The sequence below is a fragment of the Xenopus tropicalis genome, chromosome 6 (genome assembly GCF_000004195.4).
Source record: "Xenopus tropicalis strain Nigerian chromosome 6, UCB_Xtro_10.0, whole genome shotgun sequence".
NCBI lineage: Eukaryota > Metazoa > Chordata > Amphibia > Anura > Pipidae > Xenopus > Xenopus tropicalis.
Window position 1 is genome coordinate 110898150 of NC_030682.2, and position 27061 is coordinate 110925210.

Below are 27061 nucleotides of genomic sequence, written 5' to 3' on the forward strand. Positions count from 1 at the left end.
GCCTAGGGAGTTTACATAGCCAGCCTGGATAAAGGCCGAAGATACCATTGCAGCCTAGGGACAGTTACATAGCTCAGCTAGGAGAAAGGCTGGGAAGATACCATTGCAGCCTAGACAGTTACATAGCTTCCAGAATGGGAAAAGCTGGAAGATACCATTGCAACCTAGGGACAGTTACATAGTTCAGCCTGGACAAAGGTGGTAGATACCATTGCAGCCTAGGGACAGTTACATAGCAGCCTGGGTAAAGGCTGGAAGATACCATGCAGCCTAGGGACAGTTACATAGCTCAGCATGGGAAAAGGCTGGGATACCATTGCAGCCTAGGGACAGTTACATAGCTCAGCCTGGGCAAAGGCTGGAGATACCATTGCAGCCTAGGGACAGTTACATAGTCAGCCTGGACAAAGGTGGATAACCATTGCAGCCTAGGGACAGTTACATAGCTCAGCCTGGGTAAAGGCTGGTAGATACCATTGCAGCCTAGGGACAGTTACATAGCACAGAATAGCAAAGGCTGGTAGAAAACCATTCAGCCTAGGGACAGTTACATAGCTCAGCCTGGTAAGGCCGGAAGATACCATTGCAGCCTAGGGACAGTTACATAGCTCAGCCTGGAGAAAGGCTGGAAGATACCATTGCAGCCTAGGGACAGTTAATAGCTCAGAATGGGAAAGCTGGAAGATACCATTGCAGCCTAGGGACAGTTACATAGTTCAGCCTGGACAAAGGCTGGTAGATACCATTGCAGCCTAGGGACAGTTACATAGCTCAGCCTGGGTAAAGGCTGGAAGATTCCATTGCAGCCTAGGGACAGTTACATAGCTCAGACTGGGCAAGGCTGGAAATACCATTGCAGCCTAGGGACAGTACATAGCTCAGCCTGGTAAAGGCGGAAGATACCATGCAGCCTAGGGACAGTTACATAGCTCAGCCTGGGAAAAGGCTGGAAGATACCATTGCAGCCTAGGGACAGTTACATAGCTCAGAATGGGAGCAAGGCTGGAAGATACCATTGCAACCTAGGGACAGTTACATAGCTCAGCCTGGATAAGGCGGAAGATACCACTGCAGCCTAGGGACAGTTACATAGCTCAGCCTGGGAAAAGGCTGGAAGATACCATTGCAGCCTAGGGACAGTTACATAGCTCAGCTGGGAAAGGCTGGAAGATACCATTGCAACCTAGGGACAGTTACATAGTCAGCCTGGACAAAGGCTGGTAGATACCATTGCAGCCTAGGACAGTTACATAGCTCAGCCTGGGAAAGGCTGGAAGATACCATTGCAGCCTAGGACAGTTACATAGCTAGACTGGGCAAGGCTGGAAGATACCATAGCAGCCTAGGGACAGTTACATAGTTCAGCCTGGACAAAGGCTGGTAGATACCATTGCAGCCTAGGGACAGTTACATAGCCAGCCTGGGTAAAGGCTGGAAGATACCATTGCAGCCTAGGGACAGTTACATAGCTCAGCCTGGGATAAGTGTGAAGATACCACTGCAGCTAGGACAGTTACATAGCTCAGCTGGGAAAAGGCTGGGATACCATTGCAGCCTAGGGACAGTTACATAGCTGGACTGGGAAGGCTGGAAGATACCATTGCAGCCTAGGGACAGTTACATAGCTAGCCTGGAGAAAGGCTGGAAGATACCATAGCAGCCTAGGGACAGTTACATAGCTCAACCTGGACAAGGCTGGTAGATACCATTGCAGCCTAGGGACAGTTACATAGCTAAGCCTGGGTAAAGGCTGGAGATACCATTGCAGCCTAGGGACAGTTACATAGCACAGAATAGAAGCCTGGGTAGAAACCATTGAGCCTAGGGACAGTTACATATGCCCAGCCTGGATAAAAGGCCAGAAGATACCATTGCAGCCTAGGGACAGTTACATAGCTCAGCTAGGAGAAAGGCTGGAAGATACCATTGCAGCCTAGACAGTTACATAGCTCAGAATGGAAAAGCTGGAAGATACCATTGCAACCTAGGGACAGTTACATAGTCAGCCTGGACAAAGGTTGGAAGATACCATTGCAGCCTAGGGACAGTTACATAGCCCAGCCTGGGTAAAGGCTGGAAGATACCATGCAGCCTAGGGACAGTTACATAGCTCAGCATGGGAAAGGCTGGTGTACCATTGCAGCCTAGGGACAGTTACATAGCTCAGCCTGGGAAAGGCTGGAGATACCATTGCAGCCTAGGGACAGTTACATAGTCAGCCTGGACAAAGGTGGTAGATACCATTGCAGCCTAGGGACAGTTACATAGCTCAGCCTGGGTAAAGGCTGGTAGATACCATTGCAGCCTAGGGACAGTTACATAGCACAGAATAAGCAAAGGCTGGAGAAACCATTCAGCCTAGGGACAGTTACATAGCTCAGCCTGAGAAAGGCCGGAAGATACCATTGCAGCCTAGGGACAGTTACATAGCTCAGCCTGGAGAAAGGCTGGAAGATACCATTGCAGCCTAGGGACCGTTACATAGCTCAGAATGGGCAAAGCTGGAAGATACCATTGCAAACTAGGGACAGTTACATAGCTTCAGCCTGGACAAAGGCTGGTAGATACCATTGCAGCCTAGGGACAGTTACATAGCTCAGCCTGGGTAAAGGCTGGAAGATCCATTGCAGCCTAGGGACAGTTACATAGCTCAGACTGGGCAAGGCTGGAAGATACCATTGCAGCCTAGGGACAGTACATAGCTCAGCCTGGGTAAAGGCGGAAGATACCATGCAGCCTAGGACAGTTACATAGCTCAGCCTGGGAAAAGGCTGGAAGATACCATTGCAGCCTAGGGACAGTTACATAGCTCAGATGGGCAAAGGCTGGAAGATACCATTGCACCTAGGGACAGTTACATAGCTCAGCCTGGGATAAGGCGGAAGATACCATGCAGCCTAGGGACAGTTACATAGCTCAGCCTGGGAAAGGCTGGAAGATACCATTGCAGCCTAGGGACAGTTACATAGCTCAGAATGGGCAAAGGCTGGAAGATACCATTGCAACCTAGGGACAGTTACATAGTTCAGCCTGGACAAAGGCTGGTAGATACCATTGCAGCCTAGGGACAGTTACATACTCAGCCTGCGGAAAGGCGGAAGATACCATGCAGCCTAGGGACAGTTACATAGCTCAGCCTGGAAAAGGCTGGAAGATACCATTGCACCTGGGACAGTTACATAGCTCAGAATGGGCAAAGGCTGGAAGATACCATTGCAACCTAGGGACAGTTACATAGTTCGCCTGGACAAAGGCTGGTAGATACCATTGCAGCCTAGGGACAGTTACATAGCTCAGATGGGGCAAAGGCTGGAAGATACCATTGCACCTAGGGACAGTTACATAGCTCAGCCTGGGATAAGGCCGGAAGATACCATCTGCAGCCTAGGGACAGTTACAAGCTCAGCCTGGGAAAAGGCTGGAAGATACCATTGCAGCTAGGGACAGTATAATAGCTCAGAATGGGCAAAAGGCTGGAAGATACCATTGCAACCTAGGGACAGTTACATAGCTCAGCCTGGATAAGGCAGGAAGATACCATGCAGCCTAGGGACAGTTACATAGCTCAGCCTGGGAAAAGCTGGAAGATACCATTGCAGCCTAGGGACAGTTACATAGCTCAGACTAGGGCAAGGCTGGAGATACCATTGCAGCCTAGGGAAGTTACATAGCTAGCCTGGGAAGAAGGCTGGAAGATACCATGCAGCCTAGGGACAGTTACATAGCTCAGCCTGGACAAAGGCTGGAGATACCATTGCAGCCTAGGGACAGTTACATAGCTAAGCCTGGTAAAGGCTGGAGATACCATTGCAGCCTAGGGACAGTACATAGCACAGAATAGGCAAAGGCTGGTAAAACCATTGCAGCCTAGGGACAGTTACATAGCCCTGCCTGGTAAAGGCGAAGATACCATTGCAGCCTAGGGACAGTTACATAGCTCAGCCGGGAAAGGCTGGAAGATACCATTGCAGCCTAAACAGTTACATAGCCAGCTGGAAAAGGCTGGAAGATACCATTGCAGCCTAGGACAGTTACATAGCTCAGCCTGGGATAAGGCTGGAAGATACCATGCAGCCTAGGGACAGTTACATAGCTCAGCCTGGGAAAGCTGGAGATACCATTGCAGCCTAGGGACAGTTACATAGCACAGAATAGGCAAAGGCTGGTAGAAACCATTCAGCCTAGGGACAGTTACATAGCTCAGCCTGGAGTAAAGGCCGGAAGATACCATTGCAGCCTAGGGACAGTTACATAGCTCAGATGGCATGGTGGAAGATACCATTGCACCTAGGACAGTTACTAGTCAGCCTGGAAAAGGCTGGAGATACCATTGCAGCCTAGGACAGTTACATAGCTCAGAATGGGAAAGGCTGGAAGATACCATTGCACCTAGGGACAGTTACATAGCTCAGCCTGGGAAAGGCAGGAAGATACACTACAGCCTAGGGACAGTTACATAGCTCAGCCTGGGAAAAGCTGGAAGATACCATTGCAGCCTAGGGACAGTTACATAGCTCAGAATGGGCAAAGGCTGGGAAGATACCATTGCAACCTAGGGACAGTTACATAGCTCAGCCTGGGATAAGGCAGGAAGATACCACTGCAGCCTAGGGACAGTTACATAGCTCAGCCTGGGAAAGGCTGGAAGATACCATTGCAGCCTAGGGACAGTTACATAGCTCAGCCTGGGTAAAGGCTGGAAGATACCATTGCAACCTAGGGACAGTTACATAGTCAGCCTGGAAAAATGGCTGGAGATACCATTGCAGCCTAGGACAGTTACATAGCTCAGCCTGGGTAAAGGCTGGAAGATACCATGCAGCCTAGGGACAGTACATAGCTCACCTGGACAAAGGCTGGAGATACCATTGCAGCCTAGGGACAGTTACATAGCTAAGCCTGGTAAAGGCTGGAGATACCATTGCAGCCCTAGGACAGTTACATAGCCAGAATGGCAAAGGCTGGTAGAAATACCATTGCAGCCTAGGGACAGTTACATAGCCCAGCCTGGATAAAGGCCAGAAGATACCAATGCAGCCTAGGGACAGTTACATAGCTCAGCTAGGAGAAAGGCTGGAAGATACCATTGCAGCCTAGGACAGTTACATAGCTCAGAATGGGCAAAGGCTGGAAGATACCATTGCAACCTAGGGACAGTTACATAGCTCAGCCTGGGAAAGGCTGGAAGATACCATTGCCGCCTAGGGACAGTTACATAGCTCAGAATGGCAAAGCTGGAGATACCATTGCAACTAGGGACAGTTAACAAGTTCAGCCTGGGAAAGGCTGGAGATACCATTGCAGCCTAGGGACAGTTACATAGATCAGCCTGGAAAAGGCTGGAAGATACCATTGCAGCCTAGGGACAGTTAATAGCTCAGACTGGGAATGGCTGGAAGATACCATTGCAGCCTAGGGACAGTACATAGCTCAGCCTGGGAAAGGCAGGAAGATACCATGCAGCCTAGGGACAGTTACATAGCTCAGCCTGGGAAAAGGCTGGAAGATACCATTGCAGCCTAGGGACAGTTACATAGCTCAGAATGGCAAAGGCTGGAAGATACCATTGCAACCTAGGACAGTTACATAGCTCAGCCTGGGATAAGGCAGGAAGATACCATGCAGCCTAGGGACAGTTACATAGCTCAGCCTGGGAAAAGGCTGGAAGAAACCATTGCAGCCTAGGACAGTTACATAGCTCAGAATGGGAAAGGCTGGAAGATACCATTGCAACCTAGGACAGTTACATAGTTCAGCCTGGAAAAAGGCTGGTAGATACCATTGCAGCCTAGGACAGTTACATAGCCAAGCCTGGGTAAAGGCTGGAAGATACCATTGCAGCCTAGGGACAGTTACATAGCCAGCCTGGGAAAAGCTGGAAGATACCACTGCAGCATCGACAGTTACATAGCTCAGCATGGGAAAGGCTGGGATACCATTGCAGCCTAGGGACAGTTACATAGCTCAGCCTGGGCAAAGGCTGGTAGATACATTGCAACCTAGGGACAGTTACATAGCTCAGCCTGGGAAAGGCTGGAAGATACCATTGCAGCCTAGGGACAGTTACATAGCTCAGCCTGGGAAAGCTGGAAGATACCATTGCAACCTAGGGACAGTTACATAGTTCAGCCTGGACAAGGCTGGAAGATACCATTGCAGCCTAGGGACAGTTACATAGCTCAGCCTGGAGTAAAGGCTGGAAGATACCATTGCAGCCTAGGACAGTTACATAGCTAGACTGGGCAATGGCTGGAAGATACCATGCAGCCTAGGGACAGTTACATAGTTCAGCCTGGACAAAGGCTGGTAGATACCATTGCAGCCTAGGGACAGTTACATAGCCCAGCCTGGGAAAGGCTGAAGATACCATTGCAGCCTAGGGACAGTTACATAGCTCAGCCTGGGATAAGTGCTGGAAGATACCACTGCAGCATATCGACAGTTACATAGCTCAGCATGGGAAAAGGCTGGTGATACCATTGCAGCCTAGGGACAGTTACATAGCTGACTGGGGAATGGCTGGAAGATACCATTGCAGCCTAGGGACAGTTACATAGCTAGCCTGGAGAAAGGGTTGGTGCTATACCATATAACTGTCCCTAGGTTGCAATGGTATCTACCAGCCTTTACCCAGGCTGAGCTATAACATGTCCCTAGCTGTGCAATGGGTATATCTACCAACCTTTGTCCTGTCTGAACTATGTAACTGCCCTAGTTGCAATGCGTATCTTCAGCCTTCCCATTCTGAGCTATGTAACTGTGCCTAGGCTGCAATGGTATCTTCAGTCTTTCTCCTAGCTGAGCTATGTAACTGTCCATAGGCTGCAATGGTATCTTCTGGCCTTCCAGCCTTTGCCCATTCTGAGCTATGTAACTGTCCCTAGGCTGCAATGGTATCTTCCAGCCTTTTCCCAGGCTGAGCTATGTAACTGTCTCTAGGCTGCAGTGGTATCTTCCTGCCTTATCCCAGGCTGAGCTATGTAACTGTCCCTAGGCTGCAATGGTATCTTCCAGCCTTTTCCCAGGCTGAGCTATGTTACTGTCCCTAGGCTGCAGTGGTATCTTCCTGCCTTATCCCAGGCTGAGCTATGTAACTGTCCCTAGGTTGCAATGGTATCTTCCAGCCATTGCCCATTCTGAGCTATGTAACTGTCCCTAGGCTGCAATGGTATCTTCCAGCCTTTCTCCAGGCTGAGCTATGTAACTGTCCCTAGGCTGCAATGGTATCTTCCGACCTTTACCCAGGCTGAGCTATGTAACTGTCCCTAGGCTGCAATGGTTTCTACCAGCCTTTGCCTATTCTGTGCTGTGTAACTGTCCCTAGGCTGCAATGGTATCCTCCAGCCTTTACCCAGGCTGAACTATGTAACTGTCTCTAGGCTGCAATGGTATCTACCAGCCTTTGTGCAGGCTGAACTATGTAACTGTCCCTAGGCTAAAATGGTATCTTCCAGCCATTGCCCAGTCTGAGCTATGTAACTGTCCCTAGGCTGCAATGGTATCTTCCATTCTTTCTCCAGGCTGAGCTATGTAACTGTCCCTAGGCTGCAATGGTATCTTCCAGCTTTTTCCTGGCTGAGCTATGTAACTGTCCCTAGGCTGCAATGGTATCTTCTGGCCTTTATCCAGGCTGGGCTATGTAACTGTCCCTAGGCTGCAATGGTTTCTACCAGCCTTTGCCTATTCTGTGCTATGTAACTGTCCCTAGGCTGCAATGGTATCCTCCAGCCATTACCCAGGCTTAGCTATGTAACTGTCCCTAGGCTGCAATGGTATCTTCCAGCCTTTTCCCAGGCTGAGCTATGTAACTGTCCCTAGGCTGCAGTGGTATCTTCCTGCCTTATCCCAGGCTGAGCTATGTAACTGTCCCTAGGTTGCAATGGTATCTTCCAGCCTTTGCCCATTCTGAGCTATGTAACTGTCCCTAGGCTGCAATGGTATCTTCCAGCCTTTTCCCAGGCTGAGCTATGTTACTGTCCCTAGGCTGCAGTGGTATCTTCCTGCCTTATCCCAGGCTGAGCTATGTAACTGTCCCTAGGTTGCAATGGTATCTTCCAGCCATTGCCCATTCTGAGCTATGTAACTGTCCCTAGGCTGCAATGGTATCTTCCAGCCTTTCTCCAGGCTGAGCTATGTAACTGTCCCTAGGCTGCAATGGTATCTTCCGGCCTTTACCCAGGCTGAGCTATGTAACTGTCCCTAGGCTGCAATGGTTTCTACCAGCCTTTGCCTATTCTGTGCTGTGTAACTGTCCCTAGGCTGCAATGGTATCCTCCAGCCTTTACCCAGGCTGAACTATGTAACTGTCCCTAGGCTAAAATGGTATCTTCCAGCCGTTGCCCAGTCTGAGCTATGTAACTGTCCCTAGGCTGCAATGGTATCTTCCATTCTTTCTCCAGGCTGAGCTATGTAACTGTCCCTAGGCTGCAATGGTATCTTCCAGCCTTTGCCCATTCTGAGCTATGTAACTGTCCCTAGGCTGCAATGGTATCTTCCAGCTTTCTCCTGGCTGAGCTATGTAACTGTCCCTAGGCTGCAATGGTATCTTCTGGCCTTTATCCAGGCTGGGCTATGTAACTGTCCCTAGGCTGCAATGGTTTCTACAGCCTTTGCCTATTCTGTGCTATGTAACTGTCCCTAGGCTGCAATGGTATCCTCCAGCCATTACCCAGGCTTAGCTATGTAACTGTCCCTAGGCTGCAATGGTATCTACCAGCCTTTGTCCAGGCTGAGCTATGTAACTGTCCCTAGGCTGCAATGGTATCTACCAGCCTTTGTCCAGGCTGAACTATGTAACTGTCCCTAGGTTGCAATGGTATCTTCCAGCCTTTGCCCATTCTGAGCTATGTAACTGTCCCTAGGCTGCAATGGTATCTTCCAGCTTTTTCCCAGGCTGAGCTATGTAACTGTCCCTAGGCTGCAGTGGTATCTTCCTGCCTTATCCCAGGCTGAGCTATGTTACGGTCCCTAGGCTGTAATGGTTTCTACCAGCCTCTTCCTATTCTGTGCTATGTAACTGTCCCTAGGCTGCAATGGTATCTACCAGCCTTTACCCAGGCTGAGCTATGTAACTGTCCCTAGGCTGCAATGGTATCTACCAGCCTTTGTCCAGGCTGAACTATGTAACTGTCCCTAGGCTGCAATGGTATCTACCAGCCTTTGCCCAGGCTGAGCTATGTAACTGTCCCTAGGCTGCAATGGTATCAACCAGCCTTTTCCCATGCTGAGCTATGTAACTGTCCCTAGGCTGCAGTGGTATCTTCCAGCCTTATCCCAGGCTGAGCTATGTAACTGTCCCTAGGCTGCAATGGTATCTTCCAGCCTTTACCCAGGCTGAGCTATGTAACTGTCCCTAGGCTGCAATGGTATCTACCAGCCTTTGTCCAGGCTGAACTATGTAACTGTCCCTAGGTTGCAATGGTATCTTCCAGCCTTTGCCCATTCTGAGCTATGTAACTGTGCCTAGGCTGCAATGGTATCTTCCAGCCTTTCTCCTGGCTGAGCTATGTAACTGTCCCTAGGCTGCAATGGTATCTTCTGGCCTTTATCCAGGCTGGGCTATGTAACTGTCCCTAGGCTGCAATGGTTTCTACCAGCCTTTGCCTATTCTGTGCTATGTAACTGTCCCTAGGCTAAAATGGTATCCTCCAGCCTTCATCCAGGCTTAGCTATGTAACTGTCCCTAGGTTGCAATGGTATCTACCAGCCTTTGTCTAGGCTGAACTATGTAACGGTCCCTAGGCTGCAATGGTATCTTCCAGCCTTTCTTCAGGCTTAGCTTGTCCCTAGGCTGCAATGGTATCTTCCAGCCATTGCCCAATCTGAGCTATGTAACTGTCCCTAGGCTGCAATGGTATCTTCCAGCCATTGCCCAGTCTTAGCTATGTAACTGTCCCTAGGCTGCAATGGTATCTTCCAGCCTTTACCCAGGCTGAGCTATGTAACTGTCCCTAGGCTGCAATGGTATCTACCAGCCTTTGTCCAGGCTGAACTATGTAACTGTCCCTAGGTTGCAATGGTATCTTCCAGCCTTTACCCAGGCTGAGCTATGTAACTGTCCCTAGGCTGCAATGGTATCTTCCAGCCTTTACCCAGGCTGGGCTATGTAACTGTCCCTAGGCTGCAATGGTATCTTCCAGCCATTGCCCAGTCTGAGCTATGTAACTGTCCCTAGGCTGCAATGGTATCTACCAGCCTTTGTCCAGGCTGAACTATGTAACTGTCCCTAGGTTGCAATGGTATCCTCCAGCCTTTGCCCATTCTGAGCTATGTAACTGTGCCTAGGCTGCAATGGTATCTTCCAGCCTTTCTCCTAGCTGAGCTATGTAACTGTCCCTAGGCTGCAATGGTATCTTCTGGCCTTTATCCAGGCTGGGCTATGTAACTGTCCCTAGGCTGCAATGGTTTCTACCAGGCTTTGCCTATTCTGTGCTATGTAACTGTCCCTAGGCTGCAATGGTATCCTCCAGCCTTTACCCAGGCTTAGCTATGTAACTGTCCCTAGGCTGCAATGGTATCTACCAGCCTTTGTCCAGGTTGAGCTATGTCACTGTCCCTAGGCTGCTATGATATCTTCTAGCCTTTCTCCAGGCTAAGCTATGTAACTGTCCCTAGGCTGCAATGGTATCTTCCAGCCATTGCCCAGTCTGCGCTATGTAACTGTCCCTAGGCTGCAATGGTATCTTCCAGCCATTGCCCAGTCTTAGCTATATAACTGTCCCTAGGCTGCAATGGTATCTTCCAGCCTTTACCCAGGCTGAGCTATGTAACTGTCCCTAGGCTGCAATGGTATCTACCAGCCTTTGTCCAGGCTGAACTATGTAACTGTCCCTAGGTTGCAATGGTATCTTCCAGCCTTTGCCCATTCTGAGCTATGTAACTGTCCCTAGGCTGCAATGGTATCTTCCAGCTTTTTCCCAGGCTGAGCTATGTAACTGTCCCTAGGCTGCAGTGGTATCTTCCTGCCTTATCCCAGGCTGAGCTATGTAACTGTCCCTAGGTTGCAATGGTATCTACCAGCCTTTGCCCATTCTGAGCTATGTAACTGTCCCTAGGCTGCAATGGTATCTTCCAGCCTTTTCCCAGGCTGAGCTATGTAACTGTCCCTAGGCTGCAATGGTATCTACCAGCCTTTGTCCAGGCTGAACTATGTAACTGTCCCTAGTTTGCAATGGTATCTTCCAGCCTTTGCCCATTCTGAGCTATGTAACTGTCCCTAGGCTGCAATGGTATCTACCAGCCTTTGCCCAGGCTGAGCTATGTAACTGTCCCTAGGCTGCAGTGGTATCTTCCAGCCTTATCCCAGGCTGAGCTATGTAACTGTCCCTAGGCTGCAATGGTATGTTCCAACCTTTACCCAGGCTGGGCTATGTAACTGTCCCTAGGCTGCAATAGTTTCTACCAGGCTTTGCCTATTCTGTGCTATGTAACTATCCATAGGCTGCAATGGTATCCTCCAGCCTTTACCCAGGCTTAGCTATGTAACTGTCCCTAGGCTGCAATGGTATCTACCAGCCTATGTCCAGGTTGAGCTAAGTTACTGTCCCTAGGCTGCTATGGTATCTTCCAGCCTTTCTCCAGGCTTAGCTATGTAACTGTCCCTAGGCTGCAATGGTATCTTCCAGCCATTGCCCAGTCTGAGCTATGTAACTGTCCCATGGCTGCAAATGTATCTTTCAGCCATTGCCCAGTCTTAGCTATGTAACTGTCCCTAGGCTGTAATGGTATCTTCCAGCCTTTACCCAGGCTTAGCTATGTAACTGTCCCTAGGCTGCAATGGTATCTACCAGCCTTTGTCCAGGCTGAACTATGTAACTGTCCCTAGGCTGCAGTGGTATCTTCCAGCCTTATCCCAGGCTGAGCTATGTAACTGTCCCTAGGCTGCAATGGTATGTTCCAACCTTTACCCAGGCTGGGCTATGTAACTGTCCCTAGGCTGCAATAGTTTCTACCAGGCTTTGCCTATTCTGTGCTATGTAACTATCCATAGGCTGCAATGGTATCCTCCAGCCTTTACCCAGGCTTAGCTATGTAACTGTCCCTAGGCTGCAATGGTATCTACCAGCCTATGTCCAGGTTGAGCTAAGTTACTGTCCCTAGGCTGCTATGGTATCTTCCAGCCTTTCTCCAGGCTTAGCTATGTAACTGTCCCTAGGCTGCAATGGTATCTTCCAGCCATTGCCCAGTCTGAGCTATGTAACTGTCCCTTGGCTGCAAATGTATCTTTCAGCCATTGCCCAGTCTTAGCTATGTAACTGTCCCTAGGCTGTAATGGTATCTTCCAGCCTTTACCCAGGCTTAGCTATGTAACTGTCCCTAGGCTGCAATGGTATCTACCAGCCTTTGTCCAGGCTGAACTATGTAACTGTCCCTAGGTTGCAATGGTATCTTCCAGCCTTTGCCCATTCTGAGCTATGTAACTGTCCCTAGGCTGCAATGGTATCTTCCAGCCTTTTCCCAGGCTGAGCTATGTAACTGTCCCTAGGCTGCAGTGGTATCTTCCTGCCTTATCCCAGGCTGAGCTATGTAACTGTCCCTAGGTTGCAATGGTATCTTCCAGCCTTTGCCCATTCTGAGCTATGTAACTGTCCCTAGGCTGCAATGGTATCTTCCAGCCTTTTCCCAGGCTGAGCTATGTAACTGTCCCTAGGCTGCAGTGGTATCTTCCTTCCTTATCCCAAGCTGAGCTATGTAACTGTCCCTAGGTTGCAATGGTATATTCCAGCCTTTGCCCATTCTGAGCTATGTAACTGTCCCTAGGCTGCAATGGTATCTTCCAGCCTTTCTCCAGGCTGAGCTATGTAACTGTCCCTAGGCTGCAATGGTATCCTCCAGCCTTTACCCAGGCTGAACTATGTAACTGTCTCTAGGCTACAATGGTATCTACCAGCGTTTGTCCAGGCTGAACTATGTAACTGTCCCTAGGCTAAAATGGTATCTTCCAGCCATTGCCCAGTCTGAGCTATGTAACTGTCCCTAGGCTAAAATGGTATCTTCCAGCCATTGCCCAGTCTGAGCTATGTAACTGTCCCTAGGCTGCAATGGTAGATTATTATTATGGGAGATTTCTATAGCAGTCAGCCAGATGTGTATTTCAACATTTTATGTTGGGTTTTGTTTTAATGGAAATGAAACAGCCATTTTGTAAACTCATTTACATTCAAACTTACAACTAACTGCAGAGCCCCAGCAAAAAGAAAAAAGCCCACACAAGTGGGATACTAAAAAAATAAATGGATAGGAGAGTACCCACCTTTGTTGTGATCGGCTTATGCACAGGACTGCTGGAAACCCACATATGTGCCGATCACAGAGACAAGGGGAGGAGTTGAGGTCTCTTGCCTAGGCCAGCATCAGACATAAATACAGACCCGAGTATAGGTGTGGTTTGGGGGCACTGAGTGCAACATCCAAGGGGTTGGTGAGCAACATGTTGCTCACGAACCACTGGTTGAGGATCACTGGTCTATGTAAATACAGCCATAAGCACTCACAGAAAATCTGCACTGAGTCAAAATAAACACAGGATTTCTTGTCTTCCTTTGTGTAAACATGCTCTTTGGTATCAGACTTTCTCTCAGAAAAATCCTTCAGTTCCCGGAGTCTGTGCAGCTCTCTCCTCTTTCCCTTCTCCTGCTTCTCTCCCACAAGAATTCAGAAGAATTCACTCCCCCTCTCATGAAAATGTATGATCTGAGCTCCCAGCAGCTAGAGCTGCAGCATGGAAGCTACTGAGACAGAGCTAAAATGGCAGCTGCCATTTTATCTTAAGCAAACAGAGGGAGCTTCTAGGGCTGTTTACTAAGGTATGGTAATGCTTTTTGCAGAATAAATATAGAGTTCTAGCTTGCACTAATGAGGCTAATCTATTGGCAGTAAAATGCCAAAATGCCTTTACTTCTCCTTTAACGATTCATTGGAGTGGTAGAGCTTAGCAATGCCTCCAACTCCAACACATCAAACATCAAAATCGTATTTTGCACAAAGAATACGAAAATTTCGGAATTCGTTAACACTTTGGTTACACTTTCATCAGAACTATATTTTCGCCAGGTTTGATTTGTCGAGTACCATTGAGTCCTATGGAAGGCTTCAAAGCCAGAACTGTTTTCATGCCGTTTACGAACTTTTCGGCCTGAAAATTTTGTGACTTTAGGAACACAATTGCGATATTTTCATACGAATGATAAAATCATTGTTGAGACACTTTAGAACTACAGAAATTATCGTGGTTACTTCGAATTTATACCATTACGCATTTCATGGCCAGAAAAAAAACACATTTTAGTTAATGTGCCCCTAAAACTCTTTTTTATTTTTAAAAATGTATGTCTGACATATATTTTTACGTAAAAGTCTGAACTGAAAAGGTCCGTGCAGAAAAAGTTGCAAAACTCCAAATTTTCCGAATTGTCGCACTGAAACCTCTGCTTTTTTAAACAGATGAACAAAAACAGCATCAAAAATCTGAAACCTCTAAAGCTTCGAAGCAAGGGAAGTGACATCTGCCATTGACTTCTACGTTATCTCAGCAATTTTCAGTTGGCAAATTGATTCAGATTTTTAGCCATTTTGTCGCATAGTTTATCTCGAAAAATGTATGAATTTTTATTTTGAGACTTTTAGCTTTAAAGGAAAACTATACCCCCAGAATGATTACTTAACCAACAGACAGTTTATATTATATTAAGTGGCCTATTAAAGAATCTCGCCAAACTGGAATATATATATATCAGTAAATATTGTCCTTTTGCATCCTTTCCCTTGAGCCACCATTTAGTGATTTACAGCTCTAACTGTAACAGGAAGTAGTGTGGGAACAAAAGACAGAACTCTGTCCATTAATTGGCTGATGGGGCCTAGCATGTATGTGTGCCTTGGCTTGTTTGCGTGCACTGTGAATCCTATGATCCCAGGAGGCGACCCTTAATTCTTAAAATGGCAATTTTCTATTTAGGATTACTCAGTAGCACATACTACTAAACAAGTATATATTGATGAAAATGGTTTATTTAGATGAAGCAGGGTTTTACATATGAACTGGTTTATGTAATATATTTTTATAGAGACCTACATTGTTTGGGGGTAGAGTGTTAGTAAATGGTCCCCTAGGGGATCCTGCACCTACAGATGCTTTATAGATGTAAAAGCACCCAGGCATATAGAATTGTATAGGGTGTCCTTTAAAATGGTGTTAATAAGCCTAGATGTATTTGCTGTGGTGAAACATACATTGTGGGTGCAATCTGTAGTACTACCCTGGCAGTGGAAAGTGCTAATTTGTTATTTTTCCTTTCTGATTCCTTTCTGAGTTTTACTTCTCTTGCCATGTGAGTAATGGAGATGTTTAACATCCCTTTCTATATAAAAGGGGATAAAGACTGGATTGTATTATAAAGCAACAGCACGGACTGACAACAACAAAATGGCACAATTAGTATTAAATATATTATTTCTCCCTTATCTACGAATGCTGCAAAATGCTGTTTTATAGGGCAACTTGTATTTCAACATGTACTGGCGGTAAAAACTGTTCCAGAACATGTACAAAAAGTGTCTTTTATTCATATCTCATTTTAAACCAGTGGCATGAACTATGAAATGTATCCCAGTTTATTAAATGTGTTCTTTTTAGATAACACTTGAAGGGTTTACTAAAACCTGAAAGTTGTTGCTAGTACATTTCTGTGTGAGGAGTTTTTCTCTCTACTGCACCCTTGATAGCTTTGTCATTGAAGTAAAGGAAATTGAATCATTGCACTGTAAGATCTGGCAGCAACTTAACCATTCACTAAGGAACTATAAAAAAAAAACTCATTGCCTGTTTCTTTATGAGAAAGATAGTGAAATGGAGTTAGCTTTATGTGCAGGAAATAGTATTTCATATATTTGTCTAAAGCAGGGGCCTGTTAAAGGGTTAAAAGCTTACCATATTTAAGGGCAAATATGTAAAGATAAAAAAACAGCATTGAAATGCACCCAATATCACCATATTGAAGCCATGGTTCAGTGAAATGCATAAAATCATGTATAGTTATAAAGATGTGTAAGGAGTTTTGTGGTTTTGTGGTTTCTTTCATGTTCCACCATTCCATACCTAAACATAATCACATACAAAACAACACGCTTTCAGAAACACATACATTTTTATACCGAGTAATAAATGGGATCTGTTATGCAGAATGCTTTGTTTTCACAAACAATTTAAAGAAAACCACAGCCCCCTCTGGATAAATACTAAGAGGAGGAGGATATATTTAAATTTTGTAAACATCTAGAATCGTTTCCTTGCAATTCTGTAGAATGTATTCCTTATAGATGGGATCCTGGTATCCCCATTTAATTCATAAAGTAAGGCCTAAGTCAGCCTCTGGTCTCTTAGCACTCCTACCTGCTTCTCGGGCAGAGCAGGAAAAGCCAAGCACATGATAACCCCACCCCTTATATCATCCAGGTTGAGGGACATCCTATAATATCACAGAACCTCCCTCAGGGCAGGGGTCACTCCTATCTTACATCCTATCAGTTAGAAGAAGGGTAACTATTTGACATTGCTACACGTGTAAGGCTTCTGCCACATGGGGTGGATTCTCGGCCTGCAGATCAGTGTGATTGCACTGCAAACCAATGGCTCCAGGTGCAGTCACATCAATAAGCTTTTTGAAGTATAGGGGTGATTCTAGGCCAGTGTTTTTTCTCAGGCCAAGAATCCACCCCATAGGGCAGGAGCCTAAGTAAGAACATTCATAAAAGATTGTGCAATCACAATGACCTAGAAATGAGAAACCTATACTAAATATCAGACCAATGGGGCAGGAATCATTTTACCACTACAAAAAAAAAATCCCTCCTTTATAAATAAAATGAATTATGTGTTTATGACATTCATGAGCAAATATTGCCTAAATATATGGACCTCTCGTTCTGTTGGCAATCATGTGTGCCATGAACCCAGCAATCCTCATTATATGCTATGAGATGCAATACAAGACAATCCTTCATATTTTTTTTTTTGCCTATGAAAGAAATCCCACATGCGCTATTGGGGTTAAACAATACCATATTTAATATTACATGCAGAGGTTGCACAGGGTATGTCACAGCTAAATTTTTTATCATTTTGTTGATAAGGGACAAAAGATTTAGAGTGTATAATGCTCACAAAGATCTCCCCGTGTTCATTTTTATAGAGATAGAAGCAGACAGCTGGGAACAATGGGCTTAAAACAAACAGCTTAATATATATAAATGTGTCTCTGCTGTCGCTCCTTGCTCAGGTAATAATCTCTGCTACACTTTGCGCTAAACCTGTAATTTAAATCTCGACATTAGCATTCATATAAATACACATTGGTATGAACATTCTTTTAAATTATTACAGAAATATGTAAGAAATCATTGGCGGTGGCAAAAAAATGTGTGCACTTTTATATTTGCCAAAGACTGGGGTGAAATCAAAGCTCTTTTTTTCCATTTCTGTAAACGTTGACTAATAAATTTTTTCAGTTCAATTCAGATGCAATAAAGACAGGCTGCGCAGCCAGTTTCCTCACTGCTGTTCCATCATGGACATCAATCTTAGCCTGGAGGGACCATCTTTTTCTGAAAGTGAGAGGCAATTTAGTCTCCATAATATATCAGTTCTAAGTTTCAGCAGAATGTCAACTGCTGAATTTATTTCGACCAGCATGTTGACTGGAGTTTCTGTCCACAAGGGAATAGAATCATACCACTAATTTCATTTTATTTAGGAGCTTGACTTAGGAAAGACCTTTTGATCTAATAAAAAGGTCAGATTTTTACACTCTGATCAACAGCTTCCTATTGCTCTTATCTTGATCATCTCAAAGGAAGGATTCTCTTCAGCACACACCATGCTTCATTTTTATTGTTTTCAGGCTGTAAAATATTTTACCGGAGCAATAAAAGAGAGAATCTGTGCATGTATTACTAATCATTGTATGAACATTGTACAATTCGGTTAACATGACTCCTGCGTGTATCAGATCCCTGTATATTTGCTGTATATATTTCTTGTTGCTATAAATGCTTTTGTTCTTGGAATGGTTTAAAACCAACAATGTGTGAATTTTTGTTTTTTTTTACAAAAAGGTACTTTTTATTTATGTAGTATTTTATTGAATATATTGTTCATGGAACATTATCCCTTAATTACATTGCAGTATTGATATTACATATTTATGATTTTACATTGACCCATGGATTGAATAAAGATGTAATTTTATGATTGCCTAAGCCAGGGCTGTCCAACTTATTACATGTAGTGGGCCAATTATCACTCATACATGAGGGTTGATTCACTTAAGGTCGATAAGCGTTATCGCATGCTTTTTTTGCATTAAAATTTACGCAAAAAAATAGGCAATTCGTTAAAAGTATATGCGTTAAGTCGCATATCGCATGCGTTAAATATTGCGCAACCAAATGTGTTCATTTTGCCGCATTGCCTTAATTAGCGTGCAGAAATAATACTAACGCATGATTCGCAAACACATTGGGGCTGATTTACTAACCCACGAATCCGACCCGAATTGGAAAAGTTCCGACTTGAAAACGAACATTTTGCGACTTTTTCGTATATTTTGCGTTTTTTTCGGATTCTTTACGAATTTTTCGTTACCAATATGATTTTTGCGTAAAAACGCAAGTTTTTCGTATCCATTACGAAAGTTGCGTAAAAAGTTGCGCATTTTTCGTAGCGTTAAAACTTACGCGAAAAGTTGCGCATTTTTCGTAGCGTTAAAACTTAAAAGTTGCAAAGTTTCGCGTAAGTTTTAACGCTACGAAAAAAGCGCAACTTTTTGCGCAAGTTTTAACGCTATGAAAAATCGCCAGATTTTACGCAACTTTCGTAATGGCTACGAAAAACTCGCGTTTTTACGCAAAAATCGTATTGGTAACGAAAAATTCGTAAAGAATCCGAAAAAATCGCAAAACATACGAAAAAATCGCAAAATACCGATCATTACGAAAAAACCGCAATCGGACTCATTTCGACCCGTTCGTGGGTAAGTAAATCAGCCCCTTAGACGCGCTAAATATCTCATTAGGCTATGCGAAAATTAACACCTACTTGGGGCAGGCGGTAATTATAGAAAAGTACAGTTCATGAGCTTTTGGCAATAAAATATTGACTTTGCAGTGGGATTTATTCAAGTCTGTGTTGGCCCTAGAGTGATGCAGCCGCCAGTTTGCAGGGAAATGGTCATTTTCAGAACAGTATTTTTCCGAGAGTAATGGCGTGTATGGCTAATATGGCGTTTGTATTTTCGTACGCGGCGACAATTTGTGCGCTCTGCGTTTATTAGCGCACGTTGTGTCAAATACTGCACGAAAATAGTCTTTAAGACTTATATAACACAAACAGCATCGCGTCTAAATTAACGCAAGTATCCTTTTAGTGAATCGTGCGTTAAGACGTGAAAAATAAGAACAGATAACATTTTTAACGCATGCTATAAATAGCGCTCGTTTTATCGACCTTTAGTGAATCAACCCTATGGTGTTACAGAGCCAGATTATATTAAAGTTATGATGTCATACATTGACGTATGTAAAGCCCAAGAACAAGCTGGGGGATGTAAAAATCCTTTGGCTTATATTGACTTGCATAAATGATATGACCATAGCAAGACCCAAAGAATTTTATTATGTTCATCCATGAGAATGTTTATCCCTGCAAATCACAACCCAATGTATGATTATTTAATCTGAGTGCTTTGTTAACATTGTAAAGAACAATGTAGGTATTTTGCAGTAGTAAATGTATATATATAAATGTAGGTGACCAAGTTGACCAAGTACAATTTGTTGGTGTAGATGTAGAATAATCCTGAGCATTGCATTTCATTCTGTTTATGTTGCAAAATTATTCAAAAATGTTTTTTTTATACTCATTCTCTTCTATTAAGGAGGATAAATGGCAATAAAAAAAGAAGTTGCTCTCTATATAGGCGGCCATACGCGGGCCAATTTTAGCTGCCTATATCGGTCCTTTAGACCGATTTGGCAGCTTATCTGCCCATGTATGGGCACCAACAACATGTCTCCCCAACTGACATCTGGCCTAAAATTGGCCTGATCTGGCATGTTTGATTTTTAGAATCAGAATGGGGACCGAATCGGCTCATTGATGCAGTCCCCAAACTGATAGCGCCTATGCCTGTTCAAGGGCCAAACTATTGAATTAGCCCAATATTGCCCACCTGTACATATTGGGAGAAGATCTGCTCGCTTTGCAACCTCACCAAACAAGCAGATCTTACAGTGTATGGCCACCTTAAGGCTCCCCCTCTTCCCTGCATTAGCCCCTCCCACCGCAGTAATTTGTTATCCTGCTTTCTGAATGTAGGAGGCTAGGAAGCTTCATGCTCTTAACTTATTTTATTGTACTTTTTGTAAGGGGGACATTTAGCAAACATTGGATTTTTTTCTTCTGATTAGTATTTTTAACACTCAAAGTCGAGGAAAAAAAATGACTTTTCTGACATTTACAATGCATCCAAACGGCTAAAAATCTGAATCCAACAATTCTCCAGTTAAAACTTGCTGAGATCATGTAGAAGTCAATAGCAGATATCCCTTTTCCTTCCCCGGAGGATCCTCTTTCCTTTAGAGGTTTTCAGATTTTTGATGCTGGATTTTGTAACTGCAGCATGCCCCTTGGATCTAGCACTAACTGGCTTAGTCAGCAATGAACGAGGAGGCACATAGGTATCCCTCCATCCACCCCAGTTTCTAAAACACACTTTCTACATAACCCTTTTTATCAATATGAGTTCTGAGATATATGATATATAATTTCTGTGTATTTTCAAAGTTCTTAATAAAATGCTACACTGCAACGTCTGCTATAAAAAGATAGACAGGGCAAGCTGTTATTTGTATCCTTCATCATACATTATATTTTCCAAAAACATAAATTTCCCTTCTATGTTAATAAAACTTCTGTTTCTTAAACAAAGAGTAACAAGAGCATGTTATAAATCAATCATTTTCATATGAAGTAATGTACAAATGCTTTGACATTGATGGCAATCCCCAGTCTCTATTAACGTTAATTCTGCAAGGATAAATCAGACTTGACACAAAAGGTATTTATTGTAGATATATATCCTGCTTTCGTGAGAAACTTGAGGCCACACATCTCTAACTGATTCCCACGGGTGATAAAAAAATACCACTCGCTAAAACGGTTGTGACAGATTCTACAGGGCATGTATGATCTGTGAAACAGAGAATAATTGCATTACAGTGGACTTGTGCTTCTGCTATATATGTATAGAATAATAGTGCTCTACTTATAAGCCAGAGGCCTGGTTTATTATACAGAAAGGGAAAGAGGCAAGCAATACCATCTTGTCATGCATAGCATGCCTCTCCTCCATATGTGCACTTAAGGATGGATGGTGAGGTGCTAATACAAGTACATTTACATATGAATTACAGCACAAAGTGCCACTGTCCTGCATCTGCACGCTGTGCTTTGATTTCATTTGCATCTCCCCATGCTGTCCATATTTCTTCATACAAAATCCATTTTGCACCTTACTGTGAATCTGCATGCCAAAGTGGCATTTGTGCCGAAAAAAACATGCATATACAATACAAGAGTTAAACATGTATTGCAAGAAATACATAAATACTATTTATACATCTGGTTTCCTAGTATTGATTTTCCCTTCAATACACAAGGATGACAGCAAAGCTTATTATATGTACCATGTCCTTCTGTGCATATTAGCATCTCAGTGTATGAATGGGAGATGGCATATTGTTTCCCTAGAGAAAGGCATTCTCCATTGAGGTCAATAGAACATTAAAATCTATTTTTCATAGCTACAGGTGCCAAGAAAACTTACAGGAGATGCCATAGCAGAGCTAAGCAAAAATGTGCACAATGGTTCTGGGCAAACAGCAAGCTTCCTCTGCATGATTGACAGGCTACACTGAATTGCTACAATTATATATGAAATGTGATACTACATTTGGAGGGACACAGTTTTATATGAAAAACTTTGTCCAAACCCCTAACTAGCCATGGCTGCCAAAAATAAATAAATTAAATTAGCTATGACCGATGTGCAGGGGGGAGGCACATATTTTCACCCCTTAGTGCTCTAGCACCTGTAACCTGGGACATTGTAAACAACCTCTATAGTTACATACAGTTAAAAAATATTTTCAATTTTAACATTTTACATGGGGCTAGCCATATTCTTTATTTCCCATAGCCATGTGACCTGTGCTCTTATAAACTTCAGTCACACTTTACTGCTGAGCTGCAAGTTAAAGTGATATCATCCCCTTCCCTTACCCCCCCCCACCCAGCAGCCAAACAATGGGAAGCTAGAAAGATAGCAGCTCCCAGTATATATCAGAATAGCACTCAATAGAAAGGAATCCAAGTCCGGCTTGGGACTCCTCCAGTTACATGGAAGTAGGAGAAACAATAAGTTACCTGTAAGCAGTTTCAATATGTAGCTCCTAATTTAGAAATAAAGAGTACACCATAAAAATCATGTCAGAATCCCTTTAATATAGGTTGAAAAAAAATAAAAACACTAAAGTACATCAAGTCCAACCACTCCAGTGACCCCCAGTGCATATATAAACACATACCTATAATAAACTAACACTGTAGCCGTAGATATTATGCTTGTACAAAAACTCATTCAAGCCCCTCTTAAAAGCATTAATATAATCTGCAGTCACAACAATCACCAAACAAGACATTCCACAGTCTCAACACCCTCACTGTGAAGAACCCCCTATGCTGCTGTAATTGAAAGTTCAGTTCCTGTAGTCTAAATTGATGCCATCTTTTCTATGGGAAAAAATCCCCTGCTATCTGTCTACAGTGTCCTTGTTATTATGTCCTCTGGAAGGTGACTTTTCTCCAGAGAACAAGCCCAACCTTACAGTTTTTCCCCATAGTTTAAATCTTCCATCCCCTTTACCAGTTTAGTTGCAGTCTCTGCACTCTCTCCAGCTCATTAATATCCTTCTTAAGGACTGGAGCCCAAAACTGCACTGCATACTCAAGGTGAGGCCTTACCAGAGACCTATAAAGGGGCAAAATTATGTTTTATAATATTATATCCCATGAGTTTTTGCTTTTCCCTATCAAGACAGTATTTTATTTACTTTAGTAGCTAATGACTGATATTGTCTAGAGTTACGTGGTTTGTTGTCCACAAAAATCCTCAAATCCATCTCAATTAAGGAAGCCCCAACACTTGTATAACTAGCATTTAGGTTATTTCCATTGATGTTTGTTTAGCAATAGTCTTAATAGTTGCCAAATAAGTGGACATGTTGGTGCAAGGTTTCAAATGTAGTCAGACAGGCCCATCTGTTATACTGCAAATGATCAACAAATATCTTGAAAGTGCTGTGCAATGTCAGTGTTAAGTAAATAAGGATAATAATAATTTCTCTCTGGCACTTACTACAGTAGATGGTTGTCATCTACTGCAAAATTCCAAGGAAATGTCCGTGAGCATTAAAAACCCAAATGTGAATGTAAACATTTTGTTAGAATTCTGCTGGCAGTTTTACACTCCCTGATTTAATATTTACCTGAAATTTGTGATCCCACCAATTTATAATCCAAAATGCATTCCTCTGATTTTACTTTTTCACGGTTCTACGCCATTTTTTCTGGTCCCCTAAAAATGTAAAATGGGGGTTCCACTGTAGACTGTAGATAAATGTACAAGTATGAGATATTATATTCATGGAATGTTTATTTTCTTGAGGCTACCTACAACAATCTAAAATTATTTATGTTCAGGTGTTAGTTTATGTTTAGTTTGTATGTTACTTTATATTTACATAGTAATCTATCCAGTGAGTCACAATTATACGCATTTTGCCATTTCAAAAGAATACTCTGCTACCGGTATATGAAAATGAACCTCTTCCATGCAAATGCAATAAAGCTAAAGAATAAGGGGCTTATTTATCAATCACTATATTTTAATCCTGCTTGGCAAGATTGACTTGAGCTCTCAAAGCCTTCCATGATTTAGGTACGTAGGATTAAATGCACAAAAACTGTCGGTTCATGTGCTCATTTGTGATATTTTGCAAATGCTGCCTGGCGCAGGAGGTTTTTATATGCATAGCAGAGGAGAATTTGCATTATATCAAGATAGCCATGAATAGGATAGTTAGTCTATATATAAACTTACTATCCTATGTTTGTTTGGCATTTATCATAATACAGTGAAACCTCAATTCCAAGTACCCTGATTTTATGTTTTCTGACATTTTATGTTTTTTGTGGTCCCACCAACTGAATTTCAGTGGGTGCTTTTCCCTGATTTCACATACTGTTCTAATCAAATCTGCTATGAAAAGCTCCACCCAACCTATTTTCCCTTTGAATTATGTAAGAGTGACATTACAGTCGTATTATTCCATAGACCACTGGTTTGCAAATCGCTGGGTAAGACTCACCAGTAGTGTCTTGTTGATATTCAAGTACAGTATAGGCAATGTGCTACGTGTGCTGCCTTCTAATTTACGTACTGTGGATACCCAAATGTATTTGGGGCTTAGGCAGCTTTGAGAAATGATTCTTTAATAAAGACGTTGTTAAGTAAGTTAACAGCACAGGAAAGGTTAAACCTAGACTTGTTCTACTGTATAACAGAAATGTATGAAAGAAGCAACATAATAAATAGTGGACTGGCAAGATTTCAGCAAATTTCAAATTAGGGTAACAATTTAATAGAGAATGCAATAGTAAGTCACCCTTCTCATACGGAAGCCCCTGCCTAGGCAATAGAACAGCAAACTATTCTGTGCATAAAACAAGCCACTCCATTGGTCCGGTTGCAGCACACCAGAACTGTAGCAGAGGGAGATTTGACACAACAATGGCAAAGAGATGCGCACAGCAGCTTCCAGTTTCATGTTTTAACAACATGTAATCATACATACATTTTCCATAGACTACCAAACAGTTTAATAAGGTAACGGCTCTCACATCATGATCCACACCAACGCCTTCCCATGAAAAACAAGTACTGTAAAATAGACTTCTTAATCTCTACAGATTCATTCTAATAGATACACAACATCAATTATATAATTTCTGTACATACTTAGAAAATTCAGAATAATTAGTTAAAACCTGTATATGCTTTAAATCACAATCCATTCATAATAATGAATTCATATAAATGTAGTTCACTAACAAATTACTATATTACTTGCTTATAATAATATTTGAACCAGATTACCAATACAAATGGATGGAACCTTATTATTTCATTCAATGTAAAGCTAGTTCTATCAGGCTTAATGTCATTATTACTGTCTACATTGTGTAAGCATATAACCAAAGCAACTCACATCCCATTTAACATTCAGTCCTTGTGGCTGCCTAGTATTTAACTAATATATCCAAATATAGCTATTTATAGCTTGCAGTAACAATGTGGTTAAAGACTGTGGTTTTGTGCCAGAATACTTCCTAAAGAAGGAGCTATATTCACTTTTTCCATGGTTATGAATTTTTTGAAGAAGCAAAACAGGGCAGTTTTGCACATCAGCACTTAGAAGTAATATGAGCAACATGCACAACAAAAATTGTCTTAAAAAAGGAAGATGCACAGGTAACAATATCTAAAGCTATAGACAATTTTTCATTAAGGCAATAAGATTGTTTCTTCAGTGTAGCACAGCACTGGCAGTTGTATAGCACGGATCCCAAACCAGTGTCTCGGGGGCAACATGTTGCTCACCAACCCCTTGGATGTTGCTCTCAGTGCCCCCAAACCAGGTAGTTATTTTTGAATTCCTGACTTGGAGGCAAGGTTTGGTTGAATAAAAACAAGATTTCCTACCAAATAAAGCCCCTGTAAGCTGATAGTGTGCATAGGGGCTGCCCAATAGCCAATCTTAGCCCTTATTTGACATGAACTTTTATGATGCTTGTGTTGCTCTCCAAGTCTTTTTACATTTGACTGTGGCTCACGAGTAAGAATGGTTGGGAACCCCTGTTGTATAGTATACTTTAGTTTTCCATCAATTCACAGGTAAAACCTGTAAGATGGTAACACGGCCCTTATTTACAACTGACAGCATGTACTTATTGTAGAGCAACATCATAGCTTAGTTGTCCAAATAGTTTTCAAACCAGTGTTTAAGCAACTGTAATGATCGCACTAGTATTTGCAGCAAGTTTTTACTAAGATGCCCAGGGAATGTGTATATATACAATTTCCTGTCTTGTCTTTTTTTAAGTTTATGATCGTATGTATTATATTCCAATATTTAAATAAGAAAAAAATCTTCAAATAATCAAAAGAGGACATTTTCAATACTGCACAGTTCATGCACAGTTCATGTATTTTTTAGATTTGGACAAGGCGCATCTGATGCACAGCAGTTGGCCTGAAGTTCTTGTTGCTGAACAAAACCAGCCCAATTGTATTGCACTCTGATTTCATTTAATAGGGCTTTGAGAGTCAGTTCACCCCACCATTAGTATGAGAGTTGGTCAGAATCCTTACTATTGTTTATGTTCTTCACCCAAACCCCCACTACTCCCATTTTAGTGGGAAACTAAAAAGGTATTTTCCTACACTACCAAGGTTTTGTTATGTATAAAATACTACTAAAAATCTATGTATTTATCTATCTACTATCTATCTATTATCTATCTATCTAGCTATCTGACATTGTTTTCCTACCCTTTAATTCATACTATACAACAAACTTAATGTTAGGATGAGAAAAATAGCAAAGGCCCTAGAGTCTGTTACCGTGTATAACCCTTGCTTTTGAACTTTACCCACCTCACCTCTCTGGATGAAAGGATTGCTTTAAAGGTCTCTACTGTTTCTAATTATTTTTATTTCTTTCACTCAGAGTCAATAGGGAAAGGAGAAGGGTCATAAGGAAACCATGGCGATAATGCCATCCATTATAAAACAGACCCACTGTTCTATAGAGACCCACAAAGAAATCTTTTTCACACATACAAATCCAAGGGGTCCCTACAAAGAAAAGCTTAAACTTTCCCGAG